This window comes from Sciurus carolinensis, chromosome 1, assembly GCF_902686445.1.
Source record: "Sciurus carolinensis chromosome 1, mSciCar1.2, whole genome shotgun sequence".
Lineage (NCBI taxonomy): Eukaryota > Metazoa > Chordata > Mammalia > Rodentia > Sciuridae > Sciurus > Sciurus carolinensis.
This window is the reverse complement of record NC_062213.1, coordinates 160,219,114-160,227,786: the sequence shown is the minus strand read 5'-3', so window position 1 is coordinate 160,227,786 and position 8,673 is coordinate 160,219,114. Positions and strand designations below refer to the sequence as shown.

Below are 8,673 nucleotides of genomic sequence, written 5' to 3'. Positions count from 1 at the left end.
GGGGCTGCTATACTTTGTCAATTGATTGTTAAGAAAGAATAAAGTCTAACAGAGAGGGTCACAAGTGCAAATATCTTCAGACCAGGCAGGTCTGCTAAGTAGAAGAGGCAATAAGGCCACAACAAATATGGTGGGGAGTGGGGAGTCTGTGCTCTCCTGGGAATGAACCTGGTACCTCTGCACCACAATAGTTAGTACAACACTGCACTAACCAGATAGCATGCATCCATTTCTGGGGGTCAAGTACTACTATGTATACACCGTGGGTCGCAAGAGTGAATGAGAATCTAGCATCAAAGTGGTTCATTCCAAAAAAAAGAAAAAAAAGAAACTTAAAGCAACTGCCCCTGGGAGAGGAATCACAGTAACTTAAACAGCATAAACTGCACTGTAGGGTAAACGATTCGTATCTGATCCTTTCCTCCTGGCAGGTTGGTGTGGGTGGAAGAAGAGAGGTAGGCTACCATGGGAGTATGTCAAATAGGAAAAGAGACCTCAAGCAGGGAAGGCACTTAGCAGACTGGGGAGCTCCCAGCTATTGGGTGATACACATGGAATGAATAAAGGAAGCCTAAGGACAGCCCAGACCACTGAACCCACCCCAGGTTCTTCCACTGGGCCTCAGACTTCCAAAGTAGCCATAGCATCCCCAGAGTTTTGTGGGCTATCAATTTGAAAAAAAAAAAAAAAAGAATTCTTCTTTAGCACATAGTCCACAGGCTGTGGATCATGCCCATTTTTTCCACCTAGCAAATTCCACCCAGCCTTCCAGGCCCCGTACAAATGAAAGCTTCTCTGTGAAGTCTTCCCAGGATTGCAGGGTAAATCAAGTCACTCCCTACTTCTCCCTCCCCCATGAACCCCAGAGCCCTTTACTCATTGTATTCCAATGCTGGTTAAATTGTGTGGGAGTTTTCTGTTTCCTCTGCACTCTTTGCTCCTTTAGAGTCTAGGTCTCAATCTTCTTCACCTAGCAAGTAAAATATAGCACGGCAGGAAGAGAAGTGCAGGCCAGAGGGCTACTGGGATCTCCATGATGGCTTCCCCCAGAGCATGAGCTTGAAAGCTGCGGATCACGCAGCGCAGTGCTGCCCTGCCTGTGCTTTGGAGATTTTTGACTGCTACCTGTGGACTGCTTGCTGTGTGTGGGTACTGGGCCCCGCCAACCCGCCACACGCCAGTGAGCTCATCCTCCGTAGTCCCTGTGAGATCACTCTCATTACTTCCACTGCACCAATGGGGAATCTGAGTCCAGTAAAGTTGAAAAGGCCAGTAATTCTATTGACAAACAGTAGCCGTGATTTTTCCTCCCACAGCATGCTGATGATAATATGCCTGGCACTGTCATATTCAGGCTGAAAAAGACTGTCATCATTAAACAAGGCCCAAGTTTCATCCCATCTTAGAGAGGAGAAGACTAGAACCCTAGAAGTTAATGTTCCCTAAACTCAAAATTATCACCTAGATAATTATCACCAGGTCTAGAATGGGGTGTCTAGTGATCTTTCTAATAAGTAGTGATGGTTAGTCACAGGGTGCGGCATTGTTTCGTTAAAATCAAGCAAGCATTTTCATTGTCCTCAGAGTGGTAGGTTAAGAGGAGATTTTTCTTTCTTTCTTTTTTTTTAATTTCTTCTTCTGTGTTCCTTTTCATTTTTCTAAAATGAACATGTGTTATTTATGTATAAAATGATATTAAACCAAATCATGCTGCAGACAAGTCCTCTTCTCATTGATCTCACAAGAACGGCAATAGCACCAGCTGCAAACACACACGGGACGTCCTAAGAGTGTGGATTTGAGGATTATGCATTTTCAAAGTCCAGTGATGCCCATTTCCTCCATTATATTTTGCACTTAACTGCTGTTTTTAAGACTCCTCTTCCTGTAATTGAACATGTCGTTCTTCCCACTCCCATGTAAGAGCACAGACTTAGACAGACCCAGGTGAATTCTGGCCTTCTGTGGATGAACTGAATGACCATGAATGCAGAGTGATTAGAAACATTCTGAATCTGTTTCTCAACCTTGAAATTGGAAATATAATAGCCATAGTACATTGATTAAATTAAACAATGCATATTACACAAGCCAGAAACCAGAAGGCATTCTGACATCTTCCTCTGGTTTACTCCATGTATGTAATTCAAAATAAGTCCTATCAAATATGACTCCTAAATAATTTCTTAAATCCATCCACTTTCTCCATCTCCACCACTCTCCTCCTTCCAAGATGCCATCTTGTGTAGCCCACATTACCACAATAGCTTCCTAACTGGCTTCCCTGTTTCTGTCTTTGCCCCCTGCCATTATTCTTTCCACTGAATGCAAAGGGATCTTTTCAGATGCAAGTCATCTGTCATTTCAATGGATTACCCCTGCTCTTAAAGAGCAAAATCTTTCCTAAGGCCTGCATGGTTTTGCCTCTGCAGGATTGTCTTAAGACATTCTTTTTCTCCCTGAATATATTCCATCCAGTTACTCTTCTGTCAGTTCTTCAAAACTCTCAAAATCTCAGACGATACCCACATTCTCCTTTCTCTAGGAAATGTTTCTCTGTAGCTACCATTCCATATCGACTTTCCCAATACCAACATGAATTCCTCAGGAAGCCTTCCTGAGTCCCCCAGCAATGTCAGAGAACTCTGTTGTACACTCTCAGAGCACCAGACGTTCCTTTATATATAAACAAACAGAGCACTGTTTGTATTCATAAATGTGTGATTATATTATTGCTTTCTGTTTCTCCCAAACACTGTAAGGTTCATGAAAGGCAATGTTTATCTCATATGTTTTTTCTTATACGCAGGACAGTACCTGGCATGCAGTAGGTGGTAAATATTTATTGATTCAATGAGCAAATGGATAGTAGAGTGTTGCACAGTGTACACTGACATATTGTTAATTATGATCATAATTAATATTTTCCCACCTAAAGGTATTTAAAAGTGGATAAAGTCTCCCTTCTATGTCTTTAAAGAAAATTCACTTTTCCCAAGTAAAATAGAAATTGGAGACTCAATATGAGACTCTGCGTTTGAGACCTGGCTCTGTCACATGATAGGAATGTACCTTAGCCATGTGATTTCACATCTATGGTTGTGGCAGGTTAAATGAATTCATAAGTTGATATGATTAGCATGGTACTTGGCACATGGTAAACATTAAGTAAATGCTTTATTCTTTCTATCAATATAATAAACAGTCCCCAAAGTTCCGTCCAATAATCGACATGGCCTTTAAAACACTCTGTAACCTCTGTGATTGTAGGTTTCGCCATCTTTAAAATAACAGTCCCATTCTCCTCACATGGCTGTTTTAAAGATCAAATGAATTAGCTGGAAGAAAATCCTCTCCAAAATTATAAAGCAAGCTGTAAATGTAGAAGCCACTATTTCCAACCCTAAAAACACAGGCATGAAGTAGACACATTCAATCAAAATCCTAATGACCTTTTCTTTATTTTCTCTTCTTAATAGACTTGGGGGGTTGCAGGATGTGAAGTGGTCCACACACCTTGCCAACAGCGATTTCACATAATTGATCATTAAAAGTACATGCATGAGTGTATGAGTTGGGGGGTGAAAATTAATAGAGAGAAAATAGTTTAAGAACCCTGAGTCTAGCATGATAATGCCTGGATTGAATCTCTTCTCCACAGCTTTCTAGCAATACCATCTTAGGCAAGTTGTTTAATCTGCTCATCTATAAAGTGAACCAATGTTAGTAGCACTGCCTCATGGATTGCCATGAACATTAAATTGTGACTATAAATCATTGAGAAAATGCTGGCACATGTCGTGTACTTAATAAGAGCCAACCATCACTAAGGTTGTAATTATTTTCATTGTTGATCTCATTATCATTATTTTGTTAACTATTGATAATTTGAATATTGATATTCAAGAGTCTAAGAAAATAGGCAGTTAAAGAACATCTAACAAGGGGCTGGGGTTGTGACCCAGTGAGAGCACATGCCTAGCACATATGAGGCCCTGGGTTCAATCCTCAGCACTGCATAAAAATAAATTAAAAAATAAAGGTATTGTGTCTATCTACAACTAAAAATATATTAAAAAAAAGAACATCTAACAAACTGATTCTTTCAAGATGGCATATTTGGATTTGAAGGCAAAGAAATTGTTTTCCTAATTTGTTACATTAATCTGCCCTGTCTACTCAGTTTGAGCAACACAAGTGCCTTGTGGCTAAGACACTTTCTCTAAAACAGAGAATTTATGGAAGAATATCCAATTAACAATAGCTTCATCCTGCACTGTAGAAATCACACATTTTGTGATAAACTTCATCCGAGCAAGCATGCTCCCTTCTCAGAATACAGATTCCACATCCCTAGATAATCGCTCAGTATGAAGGACTTGGAAGAATTCTTGTGTAACTGGAAGTCATGCTGAGTTACAAGTGTGCTTTCTCTACTTGGAGCTGTCACCTGTCCAGTTCAGCTCAACAACCTTTACTTGATGGTTTTCTTGGAACATCAGTGACCTCTTGATCTCTTGGGAGGTAGAACATGGCCGGGGTACAGCTAACTCTCAAATTTAACTGCTTACTATAGGTATCAGTTTAGAAAAAACATCATAACAATATCTCCTTGGCTGAGGCAGGAGGATTGAGAATTCAAAGCCAACCTCAGCAAAAGCGAGGCATTAAGCAACTCAGTGAGATCCTGTCTCTAAATAAAATACAAAATAGGGATGGGGATGTGGCTCAGTGGTCGAGTACCCCTGAGTTCAATCCCCAGTACCTGCCAAAAAAATTATATTAGGACACTATGAGAGTGTTTCCTATAATATTAAAAATAATAATAACATAACAAATATTTGAACACCTATGAGCCAGGCCCTCTACTGGCTGCTTCACTTGCTTCCCATCCTTTTGCTCCCATAATAGCCATATGAAAGATTTTCATTTTGCAGATTAAAAGCTGAACTGTTAAGTAACTTACCTGAGGTTAGTTCAAAAAGCTAGTAAGTGACTAATCTGAGTTTGTACTCTGGTCTAAAATGTATGCCCTAAACCACATGGCTATCCTATCCAATTTAATATGTTGTTATGTTAATGTTTGCTATTTAGGGTATGTACTAGTTATTGATCATATTGTTAATATTTTCCCACATAAAGAATAATACCCACAAATCTCATCAGGATCCAGGACCAAAGGCTGCAGACCTAAAAGCCTAAAGTGTAATAATTAGCTCCACTAGGGGCCTTGCCAATTAAAAGAATGGCAGACCTCCAAATTCAAGGTCTCCACCTAGGAGTCTCTAATGAACCCCTTTCCAATCTTCCCCTACTTAAGACATAAAAGAAGATAAAATGTCTTACAAATACTGACAACTAAGAATCAATCACTCACAACTCTGGTAGGAAGTTCTACTAACTGTCTGTGATATTGAACAGAAGCCTGTGATTAAGTGGCCCATGACTGCTATACTCCAAAAATAATAAAATGAAAGGCCCGCATGTTCAGGGGAATAGGTAGAAAGATGTCACTTCCACACTATCTTTCTACTAGTTTAAAAAAAAAAAAAAATCCTAACACATGGAAATACCCATTTTCTTTTGCTACTGATGTTTCTACGCTCATTCAGATGATATAACTACCACAAAACCACTATGTAGTGGTGTTTCATTGTATCAGCTAGTAAAACCAGTATTACTAGTAAAACCAAAAAGACAAGGAAAGAAATAAAGAAAGTTCTAGTGTCCATGCAAGCTGAGAATTGTAGTTTCATGTGTTCCATCTGCTCTGAATATTAGGCTGTCAGGCACTGGGTAAGAAAAAAATCATATCACCGACCAGCAGAATAGCAGAAAGATCAATTTGATATACCAAGAGAAAGCTGCAAACAGGGGGAGGGAGGAATAAATTAAATAGAACAGAAATTAACAAAATGTTCTATGTGACAATAAATATAAGTGATCTAAATCCCCTTATTGGGACGCAAAGATTCTCAAATGGAAGTAAAAAAATAAATCCAAATATCTGTCACCTTGAAGAACCATGCTTAAAAGTGTTGATGTTAAAAATAAAAGGAAGGGTCAAGGGTTATTAAATAGAATAAAATAAAAAGTAGGACAGATAATATTAATTTTGGCAAAGTAGTCTTCAAGATGAAAGCAATTAAGTAGGGGAAATAGACTAAGTTTATATTATTCACTACCTATATTATCTCTGTTGATAAACTGGAAATTGGCACAATGAAGATACAGTAGTAATTAATCCCTTTATGCATTAATTAACCTAATATCATAATGTATAGTAAAACCTGCTAGAAATGGAGGGAGAAACTGACTAGATCACAATTTTACGTGTGTGTAATGTGAACACAGATTTATGTAAATATGATAGTTCAATTAGATAAGAAGTAATGACATGGAGAATTTGGATAAATAAAGTTAGTAAAAGCTACTAGACAATATTAACCCTTATAAACACAGCATACGCCATCTTTTAGAGCATTCTTAAAATCATCTCCAAAATCTGCACGGCATCATGCAGGTGTGTGCATGCATACACACAGACATGACAGTAATTCTAAAAGTGAAGGTCACATGACTTTCCTGTCTAGTCACATGCAATAAAGTTAGGAAATAATAACAGAGAATGGTCAACATCATCCTTAATGGCAAACAAGAACAATTTCCATTAAAATCAGTAAAGATGTAAGGATGCCCACGATTGCCATTATTATTTAATGTTCTCCTGGAAGTTCTGATTAACTCCAAAGATATGAAACAGAAATTCAAGGTGTTATGTTTGTTTGTTTGTTTGGGGCAGTATGGGGACTAGGGACTGAACTCAGGGGTGCTGTACCACTGAGCCACATCCCCAGTTCTTTTTTTTTTTTTTCAGCATGCAGAGCAGTTTACTGACCTTTACTTCCCCAAATAATGTTTCCTTAACAGTCAGGGAATGAAAGAACTAACAGGGAGAGGAAGGTACAAGTAGAAGTCACGCCTTGAATGTGTTAGGAAGGGTTGAAAAGAGGTTTGATCTGAAATTCACAAGCCGGCTATTTCAACTCAGAATGTTTATGCTCAAGAAATATATAATCATTTAGCCAAGTCATTTCCACATGCGAGAGGAGAACCCAGGTGTTCTTCTGACCCCAAGTCTTCTGTTGGCTCTTGCACCAGGCATCTTCGAGACCTGGTTGTTGCAGCTGAGAGACTATCATTGCATGGCCACAGAGTCCTGAACTAAGCACACAGATGAGTTCTGGTTCCATCCATGCAGCAGAGATGAAGGTACTAAGTAAGTGGGAGAAGATCTGCAGTTCACAAGCAATGGAAGAGGGCGTGCCTGTCCACATTAGTAATGACTCCAAAATGCAGTGTGAATCCACAGGTGGGGGTCTGCCATCTGGACCTGATGATTACATATGAAAACATAGCTGTGAGCTGTCCTGGCTTCTGAGCAGCCCTCCCAGGGCAGGGCTTGCTCACAGAGCCTTTCAGTACTCTGGACTCTAAACCACCACTGAAGCAGCAGGAAAAGGAAGTGTCAGTCTGTCCAGTTGGAGCTTGGGGACTGCCATGACTGTCCAGCCCTCTGTGGTCACAGGGCATCAGTCACCTTAGACCATGAACCTGGGATGGAAAAAGGAAACAGGATGTTGGTTACGGTGTGGGCTGCCCACAAGGCCTTCCTATCTCCTCCACTTCTGTGACTTCTTCTTGGTCTCTTTCTTGAGCCTCTCATTGGCAAAAGGAACAGCAGCCTTGGGCTTCTTTGACACCTCTGTACCTCAGGGCTCAGATAGTTCTGTCTCCACCTGCTGGAACTTGGGAATGGGTACGATGATGGCCAACACACAGATGAACTGGAAGATGGCCCCCAGGATGAGTCCATACTGTAGGAGATGCTCCAGGAAGATAGGCTCCGCATTTTAGAAGGTGAGAAGTCTAGGTTGGAGGCCATGGCCCATGCCACCTGCTGCTCAAGGTCTCTGATTCTCTGCTCTTCACAGCCAATTTGCCACACCACTCTCCCCAGCCCTTGTTATCTTTTTGTTTTAAGATGAGTCTAAGTTGCCGAGGCTGACCTGGAACTTGTCATCCTTTCTCCTCAGCCTCCTGTCACTAGGATTATACGGGTGTGCACCACAGCACCTAGCTACAAGGCATAGTTATTGAATGAGGAGTACGGTTTGTTGTTTTCAGGTGACCTGATTAAATGCTTAGGAAGTCCAAAAGAACTAAATGAAAAACTGTTGAAATCAATAAGATAGATTACTAAAATGATAGCCACAGCTTACTGTATAAAAGCATGGCAGTTAGAAGGCACATGGGACAATGACCCCATTGCCAATAGTAACAAAAACAAAATCATAAAATACCTAGAAGTAACTCCCACAAGAAATATGTACAACCTGAATGTCATTACTGAGATTGTAATAAACATATCTCTAGTGTGGGGATAGCACACTGTATCCTAAACACTGTAGCAATAATTTTACCCCCAATTAAAATATAGTTTCCATGCTTTTCATGTTAAAATCCTAAAGCATTAGGGTCATTTGTTTTTGCTAGAGTTCATCAAAATTTATACTGTAGAAAATAAATTTTTGATTCCAAAATTCTATTTGGTTGTAAGAAACAAAGCACTAACATCTTCACTTGAATAAAGGATCATCATACCAGGTTTCC

General features: G+C 39.8%; 1 pseudogene; it reads right to left on the bottom strand.

Annotated features, from left to right (window-relative positions):
- Positions 1 to 7,673: 7,673 nt before the first annotated feature.
- On the bottom strand, positions 7,674 to 7,945 carry LOC124962168 (protein MANBAL-like; annotated as a pseudogene).
- Between the last annotated feature and the right edge of the window lie 728 nt (positions 7,946 to 8,673).